This window comes from Triturus cristatus, chromosome 8 (assembly GCF_964204655.1).
Source record: "Triturus cristatus chromosome 8, aTriCri1.1, whole genome shotgun sequence".
Lineage (NCBI taxonomy): Eukaryota > Metazoa > Chordata > Amphibia > Caudata > Salamandridae > Triturus > Triturus cristatus.
Genome location: NC_140591.1, coordinates 505,048,355 through 505,070,082, shown reverse-complemented (window position 1 = coordinate 505,070,082; position 21,728 = coordinate 505,048,355). Strand labels below are relative to the sequence as shown.

Below are 21,728 nucleotides of genomic sequence, written 5' to 3'. Positions count from 1 at the left end.
CAACGCGCTGACTACCAAGGCTGTGCATTTCCTTAATCTTAACTACTCTGAGTTCAATTAAAGTGAAAAATGTCCGCACTGAACTGTATTCTCAGAACATTTGGGTTTACAAATTACCTGTTGAATCCACAATACAAGAATTCTATAGCAAGCAGCCCATTCCTATAACTTGATAAATGGCTGCATTTAAACGTTTTCATTCGTGAAATATATGGAGACGAAACCTTTGTATGACGAGAAAGAGCCGAATAACCTAATTGATGCAGATTTTAAAGAGTCAATTCTTTAATAAAACTTGCATTTGCTCTTAGTTGCATCAACTGCTGGCATTCTTGCTCGTATGCAGCTTCGGGATAATTATGAGTAATGCACCATGCTACTTATACATTTGGAGAAATACACATTTTATTCTCACAAGACCATTGCTCATGGATATCACGAGAACAAAAGGAAGCACTGAACATATGGCTGATTTCATCTTTATAATTAACATTATTAATAATCATTCCCTAGCAATGTGGCTCCACGAAAACAAAGAATGAATAACAGTGGCAGCCAAGAAATGACACAAACAATCTCAGAAGCCATTTTCTTCCTAATGCTGCTTGTCACTGGAGTATTTTTAGCACGATGGGCTCACAATCTGTGGTATCAACTGCAACTACACAGAGAATCCAAACAGAACTGGAGTTCTGCCACACGAGAACTGAGATACCTTTGTTTCAGAGGCCTTCAGAACAAAGGAAGGAGGGCACAAAGAAAGGAAGATAAAATCTTTCATAAGACGACCCACACATTCATACACAAGCCTCTCTCTGCAGCTGATAGAAAGACAATGGGTTCCCTGTTCTGAGCAAAGCTGTGTGAGATGCCAGTATTCATCGCAACAAGTAGGTACCTTTGAAAAGCATCCAACACACAAGAGCCAGGAACACAATAAACACGAAGAAAATGAAGGTGAAAGCTTACAGTAAACATGAATGCTCCACGTGTTTTGTTTTTTAGTGACTGATGCAAAAAATGACCTTTGACTCAAATATGTCATATGTTTAGTTCCCTTTGATGTCCTTGGAGACTAGACCCATAGTAACGACAATTAAATGTAATGTATATTCATTCACGAGGAGAATATTTGGGTCTCTGGTAGGCTTTGTCAATAAATAGCATGAAGTCAATGCCTTGCGAATGCTTGGAAACATATTATATCAGCTCAGTCAACAATACTAAACTAGACTGATAAACACATAGACAGATTGATTAGCCTTCATTTGTTCACCATAACTTAAAAGCCACAGTTAGACTACCACACAGTGGAAACATTTGCCATTCTTCTCAGTCTGCCAACTAGACAAAAACTGTTCACTATTGTGGTTGACAAAAGGAAAGACAGAGCAAAGACATCTGGTGATCAACAAATGTGAGCTATGTCTAAAATAAAGTCAGGCAAATTCCCTGTAGTGTGGAATGCCATGTTGCTGTACCAAGCGGTACAAAAGGGGTTGCTGTACCAATCACTGAACGTCTGCTTAGAACAAAAACATTACTGCCAAGCCCATCACATTCCTTCTCTTGCATGACCTACTCATAAGAAGATAATAGTTAAATCCATTTAATTTGTGGAGTGAACAAATATATATTAGGCATTCAGAAGGCTCCATGTGAACATCACCATTTCACTTAAGTAATAACTGCAGGAAAGATACTGTATCTTGCAATATTTTAACAAAGTAGGTGGAACAACGTCTCAAGTCATTAAAGGGTTAACTATTACAGCCATGCTTGAAATTTGAATCATGTATATGGGCAACTTCAGAAGATACCCCTGGCCAGGGGCCTTAACAGATTAACCACCCAACACTCTACTCACACTCCTGAAATCTGATGGAAATGGAATAGCTCCCTACAAACATCAAGAATAGAACAGAGGGTTGCTTTCTAAAGAGCACACGTGTCTAAGGATTAAGTTTAGGCCTGGGCAGAATTTCATTTACGCAGTAGTAATTTGAGTAATTCTGTGTTACTCTTTGACTAGAATTACTGATAATATGGGATTACGTTTGCTTGAGTAACTAAGAGTAATATACTACAGAAAAAGCACATTTTTGCTCACACCCTTTATTTATTTTGTGCAGCATTTAGCACTGTTTCTTAGTTCAGAATGCATCCTCATGTCTGTATTTTGCACTTAGTGCTAAATGACAGTAGTAAATTGGGGAACAATCTTACACCAAGCGAGCACAAGCAGCTGCACACACTCGCTATTCATGTTCTATTGGACTTAGAGCTATTTCTTAGTGCAAAATGCATCCACGCATCCATTTTGAATGCAAAGGGGGCATTTTTGAGCTACAAAATAGCACCAAATACAGAATTACTCTTCTCATGTAATTCAAATGTAATCTCGCTGTATTCTCAGGTAATTCCACGTGATTACTCTACATGAAATCACACGATTGACACCCAGTCCTAATTAAGTCCAGATTTGATGTATCAGTCTAAGCCATTATCATTTTTTATAAAACAAGATATTTAGTGTTATAACACAAAGCACAGATTAGATTGGAAGATATCAGGAAATGTCTCATAATTTTCTCTTTTCCATATGCCGACTTCAAAAGTGTCTATGTGGCCCTGTCAGCATCAAGGCACTTATTATGGGAGCTTTTTGGAAGTTTTGCTGGTTCTATTTCATAGAACTATATTTTAATAAGGCATGTTTTAGCTCCAATAAAGCAAATATCAGCTTGCAAAGGCAGTACCTAAGGTTTAGCGGCAGAAATTCCCACTTAATGATGTCTTGCACACTTTTATTCCATTCTTGTTTGGTTCAGAAAATGTAAGGATATAAATGTACTAATTACTAGGTACAATTACATCTTGATCCTCTTTCCCGGGCAAGTATGTATTGAAAGAGTCTGCAGTCTTGGTGTCTGAAACTAATGATCAATTCTACCTGAGCAAGACACCATCCATTAGCTTTTCACTCACTACTTTAGGCCAGGACACCGTTTTTCCCTATCTGCTACAGTTACCACATCTAGGGTGAAATGAAATATTAAGGGTCAGAAAGGGATGTAATCCAATTCACTCATCCTGCACATATTGGGCCAGGGCTCATGATAACCACGGCCTCTGCCCCTGTCCCTTGAATGTAAAATTTTCCTTACTGCATATACTTATGGACTGTGTCTTTCATCTCACAAATCAGATTACGTGTTTTAAGACCCTTGTCCATAGAAGGAAAGCTGTGGAGCTGTTATCAGAAATGTGTTATCTAGATGTGGCAGCTGGAATGTCTCGGTTTTTACGGTCTGTCAAACAGAGTTTTAATGATGAATTGTAGGGGGGTGCGGAGTAGTCAAGACGGGGCTCATTTATTGAGTTTGATCGCTAAATGTGTTTTTAGATTGTTTTATGGACAATTGTATAAATAAACTTGTTTCTACTACTACTACTATTACCACGTGTTACTTTGGGTGATTTACCGATGGATTATCAATCATGTGAACGATGTGAAAAAACACTCTATAAGGCTGTTGGCAATTTTTCTTGCTACCTGCTTTGTGTGTCTTCTTTGCAGATCTGCTGTTCTGAAAAGTCAGGGTGGCCCAATGTTCACTTCATTACTATGACAGGATGACTGATAGATACTCTTGGATTGACTTTAGGCCCTAAGTAACTGGATCTACAGAGCATTTCCCAAGCTTTTGTTGCATCAATGAAAAGTTTAACAAAGTGGTTAAGGGCAAAGATTTGGCATTAATTTAGAACTGATTGTAAGGAATAACATTGAAACTATTCCAGTTTAGATCTGTGCACTCTAAACCACTGCTTCCCCAATTAAGCTTGGGTATATTATTAAAATTGATTTGTTTTCAAATGTTGGTCTCCTATGCATCATTATCCTTGTTGTGTTTGTTTATTTGTGTAATATATGTTTCATTCTTACCTCATTGACTCTCTGCCGTAGTGATTAATTGCATAATATGAAACACTTAGAGTGACTATGCAGAACTTTCACTCTGGCGGGCACTTGGGAATTTTTCCTGTACTCGCGGCAGAGCAAAAAACAGTGATTTTCAATGTAAAGAGTGCTCCATGAAATTGTGCTGGCATGCATAGTCCGGTTGCATTATTAGCAGCAAACCATGGTGGCCTCGCTCACCACTTAATCACAGCATTTATAGGAACTCTCAGAAGAATTTCTGGGGTTATCACTAAGGCTACATGACAAACTGGATTGCACCAATCCTCTGAATAATCCAGTGATCAGTCTCAATAGCAGTGGCGGCAGGCACAGGTAAGAGTGGTGAGGTGGGGCAGGGTGGGGTGTCGACAAACGACGGTATAGGTAAAATTAAATGAAAATAATAATAAAACCGCTTACCTTGCGAGTGCCGCATGGCCAAGTCGGTGATGTGGTGAGCACAAGGTGAGTGGTTTTATTTATTTTTTAATGTAATTCTGCCTATCCCATCATCTGTTGACTTCCCCCCACGCCGCCCTGCCCCTGCCTCATAGTTCTTACCTGTGTCAGCCGCCACTGATCAATGGGTGTGTGTGTAGGGCTCTCTGGCTTATATTCAAACTAGGCAGCCTGACCGGTGTTAAATGGTGAGGTGTAAATTGAAGTATGCATTCTTGGCTATCCAGAGTTTACAATTCTTGCAGGCGTGTGTTAGCCTGGTGGGGATGACAAGCTCAGTGTAGGGCACTCTGCAGTGCAAACCCTTTCGAATGTGCTAGTGCACAAAAAGAAGGAAAAAGAAGCAACTTAGGCTGTGGAAGAGGAGGAAGCACAGTGATTGGGGGCCTTCCTCTGCCATAAAGAGCATGAAGGAGCGTCACCTCCTTCAATATTGATGGAAAAGAATGTCTGCAACACTGAAGTTCTTAGATTCAATCGTATGATCAATCAATCAATCAAGTAAATTTATACAGCTCAATGTTCACAAGTCATGGTTTCTTGGTGTTTAGGTTTATTGTCAGACTAGATTGTTGGTGATAGGGAAAGCTTTAGAGAGCTTTTGTAAAATATTTAAGGGAGCATTGATTTCATAGTACAAAGGGGAGTGTGTTGAATGTCTATTCTGTTGCTACAGGAAGAGTTTTATCATCACAATTTAAGGGGAGGGATTTTGGAATCTGAAGGAGAACTGAGTGCTCAGAACTTAGATTCCTAAGAGGCTTGTGCCAGCAACATTTCTTAACAAAGAAGGCACACGATTGTGAATATAGTGCTTTGTGTTTCCCAAACTGGGGTCCGTGGACCCCCAGGGGTCCATGACACATTCTCAGGGGGTCCACAGGCAGCAGTTTTAAAAGCACTGCAAAGTCCTTTGTAGAATTAGCAGTTTTCAAGCAACAATAAAAGTGTCAAGATAACACCAGTGATTAATGTACCTGCTGGGGAGAGATGAGAGTTTTGTCCAGTGGCAGCTTTGACTTATCTAATGTAACACAGAGGGTTAATATGCCTGCTGCAAAGAACGCGTACCATGCATTTTAAAAAAACAGTATTTTATGTGCATAGGTCAGTGGGTTGCTGCTTTTGTCACAGATAATATTTTGTTTCTCTGCAGCTCATAAGAGACAATCATAATCTAGCACAGTGACCTATTAACGGTCATCAAAGAGCTTCTTACACACTGCATGGTACAAGTTAGAAACTTATGTTTTTTCCCAGTCATAGATAGTTTCATTATCCTGATGCTGTTAAAGGAGTTTATTTGGGTGGAAATACATTTTTATTGTTAGTCAATGCTAACCACTCTAACCACTGTCTTATGTTCTGAATCCTGAATTTGTGCTTTTCCAGACCAAGCACTCTTTAAAAATGCCTACCAGTATGAATGACATGTGAATCCTACACCTTGTAGTCCCCTTTGCCTTATGTAACATTTTCTCTACACTGATTTACAAGTATGATTCATTGTCTCTATATGTGTGTGATATAAAGTGCTCTGACATCCTACAATGGTATGAGAGATGCTATAAAACAAATGAAATGCATGTGAAATGTGCTATGGAGAGATGAGAGGCACTGTTGAAGGGTGATAATAAGGGAATCATTGAAGAACCCCAACAAAGATTGTTGTATCCTTGTGCATAGAAATATCATCATTTACTATTCTTTAAAAGCTAATACAATTCAATATATAATGATAAATGTGTTGTAGAATGCACCATTGTATCCTACATTTTCTTGGGGAAGAGCCTCCCAAAGCCCCCTTTGTTGTGGTCAGGCTCAGTTGGTGTGCACTGTATGGGGACTGGTCTGAAAACATTTGCCAGGGCTGCTTTGGGTTTCCACTCTGGCCCTATCAGGAGCAGGTGCCTTGTACTGCGAAATAAAACTAACCATTTAAAATGTAATCACGGAGATGCAGCACCGACCGTCCAATTAAAATTTTCTGTTTTTTGCAAATTCTTTCAATATCAAATACTAAAATCCTTAGTAGTTCGAGTATTTGTTTTGTGTGCACGTGTGTTTCTTTTTTTCGAATTACTCTTTTAATGTTCGAAATTTAAATCATACAAATTGCTGGGGGTCCCCGGCTTCCTGTGGTTAGTCAATGGGGGTCCTCAGGAGTCAAAAGTTTGGGCACCACTGCACTAGTGCTTCAGCATCTCCTTCTATTCTAGACCGAATATACGTCGCTGATGGTCACATTTAACTTCTTGATATGGTCTGTGTGTGAGTGTGCACTCGTGTCTCTGTTTGCCAAGGTTAGTTTGAATCACTTAACATTTTACAGGGGGAGCACATGAAAAAAAATCTTTATTTAAAGGTGCTTATTCATTAAAAAACATTTTAAATATTCCTTGTACCATAGCAAAAATGTCTGTATATATTAAAAGCATAGGTGATTTATTTTTCTGACACTTTCCTGCTACAATCTAGGGTAAACGTTTTTTTCTAGTGAAAAACAACAGCTAAAGCCTGTTGCTATTCTTCTCGGTTGTAAACAAGAGTGGTGTTTCTGGCCCTTGCTTCTTGAAAGGCTCAAAGGGGGCGCGGACGTGATCTTTTGTAGCGGTCTCTGTGCAAATACCAGGCGTGCACTAAACAATGCACTTCCTGCTGTCTGACAAAGAGCCACTTGGAGAGGACGGGCGGGGGCGCTGCTCCTCGTCCTGCAGGAGAGAGGGGCTGGGGCGTGATTAGAAAGGAATCCAACGAAGGCTAAGGACGAATTAAACACGCTTTGTCCTGAAATCTCCAGCGCGCCCTCTTTGAAAAAAAAGATTTGCGAATGAATGTCCTTGCCAAAATGCCAAGTTTACTGACGAACCATGCTTGTGTTGTTTCGTCTATTTCAGTCTCCTGTGTAAGGCTGCCTCCCTTCTCATGGTCACCCAGGCTCAAGAAAGAGCTTGGAGACGTATAAAAGGGAGACACGAAGCACACAGGTTTCTGCCTGAGAGTCTGGGTCTGGAGAGTTTGCTGCTTTAAGGCTGGTTCTTTCATATTAAGAGATTGTTCTGGGTTTAGAGCAAAGTAGGTGAGTATCAGAGAAGGACTGCCGCGACTGAATGGTACCTGAAGGAAGTATACACAGGCAATCAGCACACGAACAATCTTCTTACCGAAAACAAAATGAAGGGCGAAATAAAACTACAACAAACTTTTTATGATTTGTCACTTTATAATCGTGGTGCACCATGGTGGCTGAACTTGAGTAGAAATAGGTATGGGGTAACTTTCCTCAAATAGCTATAGGTTCAAGAGAGGCAATGTGCAGAAAGAAGGAAAAATAAGCAACTCAGGATGTTCATTAGAAGGAAGGAGAGTGATTGGGCGTCTTTCTTCACCATAAAGAACATAAAGGAGAGATCCCACCTTGAGGTTTGATGGAAAAGAATGTCTTGGATATTGAAGTTTTTAAATTCAGTGGGATGATCACTCAACCTGTCAAGTTTATTTATACAGCAAAGTCTGCACCAGGCATGGTTTCTTGATGATAAACTTGAAGGCTTACAGTCAATATAAATTATTGTTTGCTAAGAAAGATTGTGAGGGCCTTTCTAAAATGCGTAAGCCAGTGTTTACGTAATGCTATAGACTAGAGAATGTGTCCCATGCATCCGCTGCATTAACAAACAAGCATTTACAATGCAATGGTCTCGGCATTGGTAAAGTTAGAGCTATTGGCATTGCTCATGACATTATTTTTGTTTATGTTTTTAAGACATTTAAAAAAACGCCATTGTTATTTACAATGTCAATAGCTTAATCACTCTCAAATGCGAGACCTATTTCATTTGCACCCACACACAGAGCCACCTACACACACACTGATTAAGCTATTGACATTGTAAATAACTGACGTTTCTCTACATGTTTTAAAAACAAAAACATAAACAAAATCAATGTCATGAGCAATGCCAATAGCTCTAACGTTAACAATCCTGAGACCGTTGCATTGTAAATGCTTGTTCTTTTTAAGGTGGGTTACTGCCTAGTGCTGAACAAATGCAGCCTATTACCAAGGAAGTGGAAAAGCTTGCGCCTGAGCAGTAACTAAGGGATTTTGCAACGTCCCAGATTCCACCTATTCTGCAGGGTTGAGGAAAGTAGAATTTTGAAAGGGGGTTCATGTCCCACGTCCCAGTCTGGTTATGGCTCTGACCCAAGCCAGTCTGCCACCTTCCATATGCGAGGTCGAGCGTAAAGCACTTGGTAGTTGGTGCCCTGACAGTGCAATAGTGAATCAGTCTGCCTCGTGTTTCCCTTATGTTCTCACACCTCCATGTCAGCCAAAAACTTTCTTTTAGATACCAGGGACCCTTTTGTATTTTTGCTGAGTTTTTATATAGCGCGAACTTGACCCGAATCCAATCAGGTATCAGAGCGCCTTACATAGCACCTGTTACGTTACATTAGGACACACAATCATTCTTTGTTAGGCACGGGGAAGATTAAGTGATTTGCCCAGAATCACAGGCTGTTCAGCGTCACTGCCGTGACTCGAACCCAGTTCCCCAGGTCCGAGGTCGATCGCCTAAGCCGTTAGGCCAACTCCTCTTCCTGCCTCTTTATCTTGGCCTACCCCGGTCATTGCTGCAGATTTAAAGGCCGGCACTAATACTGCATTCTGCCGCAGAAGTACGGTCAGTGGTCTCCTAGTGGTAGGATACGAGAATAAAAAAAAAGCAATTCTATGCAGAAAATCGGTTGTGGCAGCCTACAAGCTTATCATGCATAAAACCCGAACTGCTTTTATCACATGATCAGTTGTCGGAACGCACTGCACTCGATTATCAACGTCATTTATTAGACATGACTACCACGCAAGTTTGGAAGCCGGTCTCCAGTTGCCTGGCCGTCCCATATTCACACACACACTGAGAACTACGGAACAATCAGAACCCGAATAAAGTTCGTTTTAGTTAAAATGCAGTCAACGGATAGAAGTGCTGACACTCCTTTCAGCCGCTGGTTAAAGCCAGCCGAACCACAAAGTTTTAAACAAAGCCATTAAAAATCACAAACAAAACGATTGCTGACAAGGGCACCAGAAGACACCACCTCATAAATGTTGGACAGTGAATACAATGTTTGGCAAGCGATTAAAATCCCGTAGCACCCCTCAGCTCGGGTCACTAAGCAGCATGCCTTTGAATGCAAGCATGAGTTGGTATTTGGGGAGAACCTGGCTCGAGAGTAACCGAGTGTCTTTGAGCTATAGATGACTTATTTGTACAATATAAAGTGATTTCGCCAGCAGGCAGTGCAAGTACAACAATTAAGTAGTGAAGAACAATACAGCCCTTCATTTTAGCAAGCAGCACTACTTCCGCTGGGTGCAGCCCTGCAGAGAAACATCACGGTTCTGCACCATACATGTTCGGGAGCGCACTGACTTGCATAGTCAGATTTTCAAAAATGTTTACATTTGTGCTGAGCAAAAACACACGCATTTATTTCAACAAGTCCAAAAAGTCAATTCCCTAGTAGGCTATTGCAGACGTATGCACGTTCAAAGAAGCATGCACTGTCTTAAGTGATGCAAATACATGCAGGTTGCCTACATTTTAAAGAGAATTATAATGGCACAAGTCAGAGAATGTTATCCAACCCATACAAGCTCTAAACATTCTGAAATATGTATGCACTGCGTCAAACGTTTCAGCAGTTGGCCTATTTGTTTTACCAGATGTATCTCGGCCCCCAAAGCATTTAAGGTACCTTGCTAATATCGTTATTTGTCTCGCAAACTAATACAATTACGCAGCTTGCATTTATTGGCCTGGGTTTAAATCTCAATTGTTGCAAGCCCCTAAAAACTGCAGCTTTGCAATTATTTAGCAAATCACACATCGACTGAATACTTAGAAGTTACAAAGGACTTGGACAAGGGAGATTGTTTTCATGCACAACCAAATACCAAAATACAGCAAGCTGCGCCCCACATATAAACCGAAGCATATATGGGCTCAATCACATATTTTGCGTTTACAGTCACCTTACCTCCGCCTGCTCCTCTCTGCTGAGACATCTTCCCTTGGCCCGCGCGCACTGGGGGAAGGGCGCAGAAAGCCCCGGGAGCCACTGGTGGGGGAGCGAGAGGGGTGCAGGCGGCAGGCTTGTTGCAACTGCACTTTTTCCGGCCGGCGGCTGGAACTGGGCGCGTGGGCTAGTGACGTCCGGATGCACGGCTCGTTGCACAGCCCGGAGAGCCTGGTGCCCAAAGCGGAGGAGGAGTTGCAGAGCTGCGGTGGCTACCTGATGGGCCGGGGCTGTCGGCTCAACGTTCCAAACTTGGAAGCAGGGGGGGAAGGCGGGGTGAGTGCGGGGGGAAGGCGGGGCGAGGGGAAGGCGCACGCTCAATGTCCTCTCCAGCACCTTAGCCTTTTGGGCTATGTAGTGTAAAGGTTAGCGGCCATGTTTAGAGATCCGTCAGTAAACTTTGAACGGTAGCTCTCAAGGAGCAGGCTGCCACACCAAAGAGCTGCGGCAGGACCCTGTATTGTTTACGAAATCTGCAAAATTGTGAAAAGTCCTCGACACTGAAACTGACACTTTCGATGACCTGCGCTCCCTCGTCTGCTGACATGACCTGCTCGTGTTCTCTTCTCCCTAGGCAATACGCTCAAGGAAAACATCCACTCACACGCTTCACTTGGCACAGGCCCCATGAAAACATGCACGCATCTCAGCAACGCGCTTCTCCTGATAAAGGCATATCCAGTTTCACACGCCGAGGCCCGCAGTAACTCAAAGCAGTAAAAGAAAAAAAAGTGCTTTCAGCGCTAATCGTGGTGCCGTATCAATTCCGTATATCGAATTTCACTCACCGACAGTTAAATGTGCAATTAAATAGTTCATGCAGGGTTTCAATAACAGTGGCTGCCTGTCAGCATTCTCCAAAGTAAAAGAAGGCAGAGGAAAAGGCACACCACTGCCTTTCTCCGAGGTCAAGAAGAAATGCCTCGGAGAAAGGCAGTGGCATTTTCGGATTGGGGGGCGTGTTTTGCTGTTGTCTCCTCCCTGAGACTTCTCGCAAAAAACACGCCCCCCGATCCGAAAAGGACGGGGCAGGATTAGAGTGACTGGACCTCTTCTCCAGTGGCTGGCCTGCATTTAAGAGGCCAGCCAATGGAGAACAGGAGAGAAGAGGGGCGGGAGCAAGCCCCTCTTCTCAAAGTCACTCAAAGTCATTAAATCTCGCGAGCGAGACTGCGCAAGCGCAGCCTTCGCTAGCCGAGACCTAAAAAGGGCATTATCCTCCTAAGTTATGGGGCAAGATTTTGGGATTTGAAAGATAAAAATGTGTTCAGATCTCAGATTCCTAAGATGCTTTTGCAAGTAAAATGTCTTAGCTATGAAGTCATGCAATTGTGAATATAGTGCTTTATGGACAACAGCCAGGAACTTAACATGACTCGAGAATGCACTGGAAGCCACAAGAGATTTCTTTTTGACACTGTCACCAAATCAAAATTCTTTTGACCACAAACGAGACACACAGCTGCATTATAAATCCTTTGAAAGTGAGCTCCATGATTTTTAGGACCAACAAGAAGTGTGGCATTAAAATAACCAATCCTGAAGTGGATAATCTCGTTGACTACCGTCACTTTAAGACTTTGTTCTAAAAATGGAAAAACCTGATGCAGGGTTTTGAGATTGAAAAAAAACTAGATTATGGAGTATTGGTTAATTTGGGACACTAAACTAAGATGGGAGTCAATTTGAATATCCAGGTTACAAATGGAAGATGCAGGGATGGGGTTAACCCAGGCAAACAGCCAAATCAAGATCAGCAACCATAATTTTGGGGGAGGTAAGCAGAAGCACAGTCTTATTGGGGTTCTACTCGGGTTTAAAGGATGATTGACCCACTTATATTCCATTAGTGTTTGTGAGGCCTATTGCTCAATGCTGGACATTTAAAACTGGGGACCAAATGTGACTGAGCAGACGGATGACAGGCAAATTTAACGAAAAAGTATGGTAACTCTTCCCACATGAACTAGATACCAGTGATAACCAAGGGTCATTGTTTAATGAACAAAAGTGAAGCAAATCAATCAAAACCAAACAATAGCCAAAGCTTCTGAATGTTGATGTGCGGAATACCATGGCTGCATAGCCCTGTTTGCCTTATACCTCTTTATCCACCATCATACACTCCATGCCCCTTTATCTCATGCTTGCAGGTTCCTGCTTGCTCCCTTTGTAGCATTTATCCATTTTCCTCTTCCACCGTCTTTTCCTTTGTGTGTTTTTCACTCTCTTGCTCTGGATGAAAATCTGATGTGGAAAAATAAGAGCCAGTCCCCAAAATTGAGTGACGGTGTTGTACCTGCACTCACCAGCTCATACTAAGCACTGGACATAGGCCCAACTTTACTAATGGTCGCACAGGGTTGTGTGTAAAGCTGTAGCAATGAACTGAACTGATGAGGAAACGTGGCACAGCACCATTCTTAGTAAAAGTCTTGTGCTGACAATGTTATCAGTGGTGCTTTTGCTATAAAGATCTGCTTTGCAATATGCCGTGCTCTGTGTTATTTGCTGTGCACGGTGCTATAGCACAAACACGAGTAGGCTCTAACTTGCATGAGATTTGTACTCGAGGTATACCCTGCATTACAAGTATTAAAGCGAGGACAACATTCTAGGCTATAGGATTTCATGAAAAATCAGGTCGAACAATTTTTCGTTTTTTGGGTGAGCGAAGCCAGCAGCAGTTTGCACTGTTCCTTCCCGATTTCACCCCCTTTGGCATAAATAACGCAAAACCAGATCAAACATTTCTTGGGGGAGCGAACCCAGTGGGAGTGTGCACTCTTCCTTCCCAATTTCACCCCCTTTAGCATAAATAAAAGTGGTGGTTTTTGCAGATTTATATAGCACAAACTCGACTCAAAGATATTGGAGCGTTTTACATGAGCACCAGTTACGTTACACAAAGACACATTCATTTTTTTTTGGTAGGCACGGGGAGATTAAGTGATTTGGCCAGAATCACAGGATGTGGAGTCGACCCCAAAGCTCGAGTCTTGCTTTCCCAGCTCCAAAGTCGGCAGCTCTAGCCATGAGACCACATCCTTTTTTTGATGCAAAGACATTTCACACTACACTTGCATAAACTTTTGAGCAGAAAACTGTATATTGTGCCTGAAGGATATTGAAGCTGCCGTTTGCGCTACTTAGGGTTGACTGCCTGTGGTAAAATAAGAGTAAATCAGGCCTCAGATACTCATAGCAGGCTAGGAAGTTCAAAGTATTCTGATATGCCCAGTTCTTCCTTTACTGCCGCAGCACCATAGATTGAACTTAGTCTCTACTTCTCCCTGTATTTGAGTGTCCTGCATACATCTCAGCTATCTTTATAACATTTAAGTCCTTTCAATACAAAATAATGGAAAAATACTTATCTCGAGACAACAGCATTTGTTTCTATACTTTCTATCTTCAGCTGAGACATACAGTAAAATTCCCTTTAACTACACCCAGGGTTGGATTGGGATTAAAATTGGCCCGGGCACACACAAAAAAAAGTGGCCCACATTTGCATATTGCTTTTCCGCAAAACACTGCTTCGGCTAAATTTTATAAAAAGGGGGGGGGGGGGTAAAAAAAATGCACAGATTCGTTTACGCTGGTAAAACACACCTGAAAACAAGTGAGGCCACTTCTGCTCAGGCCCCCTGTCCCCGCTCAATATGCATATTATAATGGGCCGTCCCAGCGAGCAAAAGGGAGTGGCACCTCTGCCCGTAAAAAGGGGATTCCCATCTACCTCCAGAAAGGCCACTCAGGATCCCACTGGGCGCTGGTGGCATCGAACAACGCAGAAACCACCCAAATCAGCCCACAGCTGGACTTTGGATGCCGGCCCCTCTGGATTTGCCCGAGTGCCTGCGTTACCAATCCGACGCTGACTACACCATATGTAAGTTACCATACAGGGTCTCAATAATAACCCAGTTCTAAATCATGAGGTAAAACGCTTTAGAGTCAGCAACGTTTTAGCGCGAGATTTGAAATGTTGCAAGTTAAAAATAATGCATTACTTTTACTGCACATATTTGCACATTTTACACATATATGTCACCAGAATGCGTGCTGGTCCTGGCACATAATTCTACTGTGCTGTAATGCACTTTTATCCCAATAATGAGGAAAAACCTCACACGTAGCGACTTTACTGCTCCAACAAACTGTGCAGTGTGTGCTGCTGAGTACCTGGCCGTATTTACCGATTACCTGCGACTCTCCTTGAGGCCCTAAGATGGCGGCGGTTTAGCTCCCCACAGGTAGTATGGCGGTGGCAGTGAGTGAGAAAGAAAGTCAAACATTCAAAACAACAGTTGACTCAGAAAGATAGCCCCACAGAGGTGAAAACCAGGTGGAATACCGCACCTGCAGCTTTCACCTGCATTTGGGAATGCGCACAAAACGCATGTTGCTACAGCAGAGACCGTCGAGCTTCTGCCACAACCCCCCAGAGAAGCATCCAATGTGACAACAGTTTTCTGCAGTTGCGCCTTTTGAGCAAGGGAACACAGTTCACGAATCCGTCAGTGTGAACCAGGATTCCAAGTTGGGGTACGTGCAGCTGTCGCCTGAAGTCTGAGGGTGCCTCCCAAAAAAAGTGCACGGGAAACTGCTTTTGAAGTGCGTGAAAGGAAGAGTGAGTGGTTTGTTTTCAAATTGGCACAGAGGTTAGCTTTGCCGTCGCTCTGTGTTTCAGCAGAAGCAGTAAAGCACATGTAATGTTACAAGTTTAATGAGTGTCAAGAACAGCTTTACTGTAATATCTGAATGAACAGATGTTGTATCACAAATGAGTTTTAAAATAGGCCCATAATCATGCAAGCAGAGTGCAAGCGCCTTTAGGTTTAGTGGGGGGGGGGCGCCCGCTCGGATGGATTGCTTGGAACAATGTCAGGCTGCAACAGCACACATCTCCCGCTGCTCGAGACCAATTGTAAAATCTATTTGCAGTCACGTCTGACTAATGCCAAACAGCCTTAATGGCAAAGACCATTAAAAGGGAACAACTATCCAGAGTAATAAAACATAGAAGCCGTAAAAAAACATTCTCCACATGACCTACAAACAAGAACGGAGTATCAAGCGCTGGTGGAAATGGGGCACGCCTGTTCTAATTAAGGAACGGGTACTTTTTTTATTTTAATCATTGGATGAAAAAAGTTCACACCAGTGTCCAATTCTATAGTAATATTCCCTATAGGATTTGACACTGTTCTTAGTTTTGGCTCAGAATCACCGAGGATTTCATTTGGATGTGGGCACGTGTGAACTTGCCCTTCCTCTGGAATGGTAGTCCATGTTAACGGGCAGTGGTGTTAGTAGTCTGTAAATATTGCTAGGTTCATTTAGTATTATTTGAGTACCCACCGGTAAGGCCGCTTAGCGCTTTTGGTGCCCAGGGGCAAATTGGACATGTATGTTTTTTTGGATGCAGAACCAAGGAACTGATGTGCAGTATTGACGAAGGACTAGGCCGATGCTTCGCTCATGTTCAGTACCGTGCTTCAGTTTTCTAACATGAGTGAGTTCATATCAGGGTCAGCTCCTCTGTTATGGCAGGGAAGCGTCGCCCCACTGCTGGAAACAGCAGACGTATGGAAAATAAAATGATAATAAAGCACTTACAAAGTTGCTTCGTTATCTTTTTAATTTACTCCCGCAACAGAGTCTTGGGGGTGGGGCCATCAGGAGCAGGAGGAGTGGTGGGCTCAGGGAACGCACTGCCACTGCACATGTTGCTTTGGCCGGCTACACACAGCCAGCCAAACCGACATGCGCACTTGGATATCTCCAGGCTATTGCATTGCGATAGCAGGCTCAGGAGCATAGGCTCACAGTCCCAGTTAGAGTGTGGAACTAGCCTCACTGCATAATCCCTATGCTTCTCTCATGCTGATTAATACCAGCATGGGAGTAGCATCTGAATTGGCGCAGGGGAGACTGGGAGCCTGTGTGAGCATCGAACCTGAAGAGGCGGCGAGGCGGTGGATGTCAGGCTGCAGGTACATTTTGTTTGTTTTTATATTTTTATTCTCTCTGGGCTGCCCCACTGATTTACCCTGCCTGCGGCCGCTACTGGCTCATAGACACCAAGAGTTCCACCACTCTCTACGTTGCTGTTATTAAAATCAGCACAAACTTGTTCTGTACAGATTACTGAGGGATTTGCTCATGAGAGTAAAAACTGGTGGGAGGACCCAGGTAATATAACAAGCTTTGTTGAAGCCATCCTTGAACCATTTTCCTGAAGATCCCACCCTTGGAGTAGACCTGAGAATGACCATTACTGAGGATTCCATAATTCAGACCTGTCAACTTGAAGAACAATTTCACTGGGTGGGGAGGGAGTGGGGCATTGAAGAGAGAGGGGCCTTGTGTCGAGAAGTACATACAAGACACTTGCACCTCTTAGGCACTGTTTACACATTCCTATGTATTCCCTTAAATTTGCCCTACAATAAAACACACATTAAAATATGCAAAGATTACTTGAAAATGCTGGACAATCTATACTATCATTCTATATACTCATATATAATCAGTAATCAGGCTAATATTCGTTGCGATACATTAAAAGTAGGTTATAGGATATAAATGTAATTTACTTTGCAGGGATCTTTATTTGGATGCTGTGTTTTTTTAAGTGTGATCTTAAGCAGCCCCGTGATGGTGTGGTTGCTTTTATAAAAGCCACCAATAAACTAAATTTAATCACAGATAGAAATGTGTAAATGTGAAAAGAACATTTAAAATATTTCAGCTTGGTTTAAAAATTATTTCAAATAATTATAGTTTGTGAGGTATTTTTAAAAGGTCCACTTTCAAAGAATAGAGGAAATGTTCTGGCTGTATTTAAACAAGAGCAAAAGACTCGATTCTTTGCCTTAAGTGTCTTTCTATTACAGCTATATATCTGTATGCCAGGCAAGCAGTAGCAAACATAGATGGCACCCACTACTTAGTTTTTCTGGTCCTAGCCCAGGAAGACCTTAGCATTAAAGCTTGGTGCAATCAAGCTAAAGTAACATTTTAATATTGTTCTTTCACTTGGGGCTGCCATGAGAACTTTTTATTGTCAGTCTAGTGGCAATAATTGAAAATATCCCCCACAGTGCCTGTGATTTCTTTGTTGCGTCACTACCACCATCCTTAGCAAAACATACAGCAAGGTGGCTGTTCATTTATCCCCAGCAAATTTACCAGCCATACTTCTGTGTTGGCTTTATCAACATTGACTGAAGAAATAAAAAGATACCAATAAATGCAATTAATACCAAGTTGTCAATTTCGCACCAATTGAAATCCCAGTAGAATTGACAAGAAGTCTCCCAACGAACTAAATACTTATTTTGAGTAATACTGGTTTGATAATGATTAAATACCTGTAGCATCAACATCACTCACAGAACACATAACCATAGGTATGAATAAAATGTTTATGTTGTCCTTCTCTTCCGAAAACTATAGACCACAGCCAGACTGGGATATCTACTCCCCCTTATGAAACTGACATTTTGAAACCTAGTGTGCAAAATGACTCATCCCCATTTTTATTTTTAGCTGTGCATGTCCAGCTTCGACCTTTCCCATGCATTTTAAAGGTTTGGTACTACAAAATAATTTTAGTTGTGATTTGCTTTATTCCTTTTTTCTCTATGAGGACAGTATTGTTCCACATAAAGACATGTTTTCCCCTACAACATCATCAATTTAGTGATTGTTCCCTGATTATGCTCATTCATAAAATCGATTTACTCCTCCACTTGACAGAAGTAAATCCTTCTTTCATCGGGTAGGAATGGTTCAGAAAAATGTCTTAATACCAATAACAAGTATATTTGTGGTTGTCAACACACTTACAGAGCATTCTTGACATGCCTTGCCCTCCCATGGATATATCTGCATCTATAAATGTTTTACAAGTGTAAAACCAACTTTTAGTTAAGCATGAGTCTGTACTCACAAAAAGACCATTTGCAGAAGTAATCTAAAAATACCAGTGGCAACGAACTGGGCAATTAATTAATTACATCATATTGTATTATGCGCTGCTCTCTTTCTGGAAAAGGGAATGTGGTGTATCCCTTTATTTTTTATCTCGGTCATATTACTTACTGTATAATTTATTTCAGATTTTCTAGATTCAAATGCTTCCATTGTTGTAATCATTTTCTCTGAATATTCTTGCGTTAAACTATCTTGCCTATGGTTGCAGGGAAGTGGTTGCTGTAGTGAAAAACACACAAACTGAATCATCTCTTACAAGATGACAGAACAGATTAAACCTACCTATGATATCTCACTTATACAATCATTTTTGTATTTCAAATGAAAAATATCTATGCGTGTCTTCAAGAGCAATAGAAATTGTTAATTGTAATATGGTATTTTTAGATTGAGAGGAATCATTAGTTCAAAAGAAAGGATGTATGCATTTATCAGTTATGAATTTTTATCAATTTGAATATTCATTAACATGTCCCAGAGTGTATCACCTTACAGAATATATGATTCAATGTGAGTTCTCTTTGATGTCGGTGTTGATAGCACAACTAGCATAGTGGCTAGTCGGCACTTACTGTAACATCTAATAAGGCATTTCTATGAAACAAGGAAACATCTCTACCCTTTATCACACTGTCACTTGATATTTAATTCAAATATATTCGGCTCGTAGATCGTAGCTGCAAGTGTTTTCTCACATGTAACAAAGGTAATCTTACACAACGGACTCAAAATGCTGGATAATGTTTTGGAAATACAATCTAATGTATATATAATATAAGGTTGTCAAGATTGCACAATCTGGTAATCAGTTTGTGAATCATAAACAGACATTTTTCATAAAACAATTCTCATAATTTATAGATTTCCAAGAAAAATCAGAAGCATTCTAAACACACTTTGGCATAATCAGGTGTCTTTAATATCTGATTAATTCATAGAAGAATGTATATTATGTAGGCATAATAAAATTCCATAATTAATGTATGAATTATGAAATCTATATTTTTAGACCAATACTGTGAGAGTGAAATCCTTTTTGAGTCTGTTCACCCCCATTTTTTGACTGATACTGGTGGTAACGGATTATGACTCTGCCCTGGGCTCTGCTAACCAGGCCCAGAAACAGTGCTCTGATGAAAAAGGTATATGGTAATTAGGTATAATTACAATTGGCAATGACAGACCCTGCAAGTCCTCTGCATATAATAGGGCAGGGAGGATTCAACTACCTATATGTTGCTAGCATATAATAGGGTAGGGGGTCTAGAGGTTCAGTAGATGTCCTGCACTGGAGTATGCACTGCTGTGTGCCTCCAGTCATTTTTAAAGGCAACCCTTCTTTGAAGACTGTTTTTAAAAGTAAATTTCATGCAATTCAACTTTGGTGGTAAATGTTCTACCAAAGTGGTAATCTACCTTATTTTTACAAATAGGTCAACCCTAACGTCTCCCCAAGGTGGCCCAGGGGTGGGGTGCCATGTAAGTATAAGCAAGGACAATGTAAAATATATTTTATAAGCTCTGGTGAGGTGAAAACTGCCAATTTAATTTTCCCCATTGTATATTATTATCTCCATAGGCTAACATTAGAATATGTAATTTAATTATAAATATTGCTAGGGAGAGGCTGAAAATGTGATTCAAAGAATTAAAAGGTTGGCAAACGATAAATCCAACAATTTGCCAATGTTGACTTTCTCATAACTAGTACAGAAAATAAACTACTGGACTTTGTTTTTTGTGGGCCAAAATCCAGCCTTCAAGAAGCCTATCCTGATTGGTCATCCTTAACAGGCTTAGCCAGGCTGCTTTGATGAGGTGATAAGTGGCCACATAAAGGTTAGCCAGTCAAGGGCTGGGTAAATCAAACTGGGCTTCAAAGAGAGCAGGACACTAAGGAATGCCAGCCACGCCTACCCCCTCTTCCTGTAACCCAAGCCAGATGGCAGGCCTGAGAATGGAATTTTCAGGAGGGGGCATGCTAATGAAAATGAGCCACACTCGTTGATTGGTTTAGCCAGCTCTTACTCCAAAGGAGAGAAAATCTCCATCTTGAAATTTGAAGTGCAGTGTTTTGTGTAACAAGATTATACCACACTTTGGAAGATGCTGTCGTGCTTTTGGATGGCACCCGGCACCTCATTGGACAGCGGGGGCCCCCTGCTTGTTGCCACAGATCATTTATTAAATATGTGGGAACTGCATAGCAACTTGGATTTACTGATGGAAACTACAAGAAGAAGGACTACCCTGCTGAAACCCTAGTCTACATCACATAGGATTGCTACCTGAAGGACTGCTCCTGTTACACAATTGGAACTACAGTCTGTACCTTGACTCAAAAAGGATTAAGTAGTGGGACCCCTGAAAGCAACAGGTTAACAGAGCTTCCCTGCATCATGTTCCTCAAGAAGTCCCCAACCTGAAGTGCGTCCAATGGACTTTTAAGGGTTTGCCCAGGTAAATTATGGGAATTGTAGATCCAAATTTCCAAGGACCATCTCAGAGATTCTGAATACTTGGATGAGTGTTTGGGACACTTTCAAGCCTTAAGAGGATCTTCAGGAAGAAGTTCTAGAAATTTGGAGAAGTTTGGAGGAACTTTTGGAACGTCGGACGTCAACAGTTAACCTAACTACCTTCAACCGCAATCCAGCCCGGATTTCAGGTTCTTCCCACTGAAAGCTCTGGAGCTCCATAATTCCAGGATTGGACCGGGCCTTGTGTAAAAGTAATCTAACAATGTTGCATCGAAATCGTCCTGCTGGAGGGGACCACATGAAGTCATGAGAACAATCCTCCTGAAATGTTTCTAAGTCCAAAGGTAACATTTTGACCAGGGCCTCCTGCTTAGTGTATCCGACCAAGGCTCCACCGCAGTCGGCCTCAAACTTTGACTTTGTCCCGGTGAAGCATGACTAAATGTCCCAAGTTGACGATACACATTGGGGTGTTTGCTTTGTTTGCCCTAAGCTGGCAGGTTATAACCAGACGTGTGTCCCTTGCTCACTTTCCCATTAGATTCAAGCTAGCCTGGCTGCTGAGGGGTGTTATCCCCAAACCGGTTCCAGGGTGCTTGTTTCCGGTCTAGGGAAGACCTGGCTTGCCAGTTTGTGCTGGACTGTTCCAATGAGGAACAGGGTCAAGACTGATTTGCAGACGGCTGGGTCTGAACTGGGGTGGGGAAGTGAACTAAAGAACGATGATG

At 41.8% G+C, this 21,728-nt stretch overlaps 1 protein-coding gene across 3 annotated transcripts in view; it reads right to left on the bottom strand.

The window, feature by feature from the left end:
- PCDH17 (protocadherin 17) overlaps positions 1 to 21,728 on the bottom strand; it is a 217,782-nt gene that overhangs the window by 135,709 nt on the left and 60,345 nt on the right. The window lies entirely within an intron of this gene.